Here is a 1,344-nt window from a genome sequence, read left to right as displayed (position 1 = left end):
AGTCATGGCACTCCTCTTTGATGACTTCTCATTACTTCGTGCATTGAAAATTATTCTTCTTGATTTTATTTAATTTTTTTCCATTTCAAAATTGACAACTGGTCATCACAGCAAGATTGGAAAATTCAGCAGAGTAAGTAAGGAAAAGAAATCGCCAACATTCTTCCATTCAATTATAATCATTGCCAACTTTTAGATTAGCTTCTTTCCAGGCTATTTGCTATGAATATTTTAAATGTAATCATCCTATGGTAAATATAAAATTACATAAACTGATCTATAAGAAACAATTTCTTTTCCTGATTGTAAAAGTATACATCTTCAACTGTAGAAAATTACAGAAAATGAAAATGTGAAGAAGAAAAAAATTACTCTGATTTGTCTACATTCGTCTTACATTCTTTTTGTTCCTACACACACACACCATCCTAGTCATCTAGTGCTGCTATAACAGAAATACCACAAGTGGGTGGCTTTAACAAGGAGAAATTTATTTTCTCACAGTCTAGTAGGCTAGAAGTTCAAATTCAGCGTGTCAGCTCCAGGGGAAGGCTTTCTCTCTCTGTTGGCTCTGGAAGAAGGTCCTTCTCATCAATCTTCCTGGACTAGGAACTTCTCTGCACAGGAACCCCAGGTCCAAAGGATGCACTGTGCTCCTGGCACTGCATTTGTAGTAGTATGAGGTCCCCAATTCTCTGCTTGCTTGCCTTCCCTTTTATCTCTTGTAAGATAAAAGTGGTGCAGGCCACACTCCAGGGAAACTCCCTTTACATTGGATCAGGGATGTGACATTAGTAAGGGTGTTACAATCCCACCCTAATCCTCTTTAACATAAAACTACGATCACCAAATGGAGGACAACCACACAATACTGGGAATCATGGCCCAGCCAAATTGATACACACATTTTTGGGGGGACGTAATTCAATCCATGACACACACCATACCTGGCATTTCATTGTATCTCGCAAAAAAAATTCGACTTTTACAACACATTAAGGAGAAATAAATATGTTATAGAAGTAGAAACTTGACCAGTTGCCTATGAGACACGTCTCGCTCCCATAGCTCCCTTTCCTGGCAGGGGAAGCAGTATAGTGTGGTGTTTACAGACTATGGTGGCAGAATTGCTTGGTTCCACCCCACGTTCTGCTCCTTACTAGCTATAGGACCTTGGGAGAGTTGCTTAACCTCTAGTTGCCCCAGTTTCCTCATCTATAAAGTAGGGATCATAATAGTACCTACCTCACAAAGTTGTTAGTACTTTAAAAAATATTTAGAACGGTGTCTGACACAAATAAGTGCTAGCTATCATTGGTCTTCTATTTCCCCCCGCCCCAGTTC

Source organism: Trichechus manatus, unplaced genomic scaffold (genome assembly GCF_000243295.1).
Source record: "Trichechus manatus latirostris isolate Lorelei unplaced genomic scaffold, TriManLat1.0 scaffold00039, whole genome shotgun sequence".
NCBI classification, from domain to species: domain Eukaryota; kingdom Metazoa; phylum Chordata; class Mammalia; order Sirenia; family Trichechidae; genus Trichechus; species Trichechus manatus.
Note: the sequence above shows the minus strand (reverse complement) of the source record.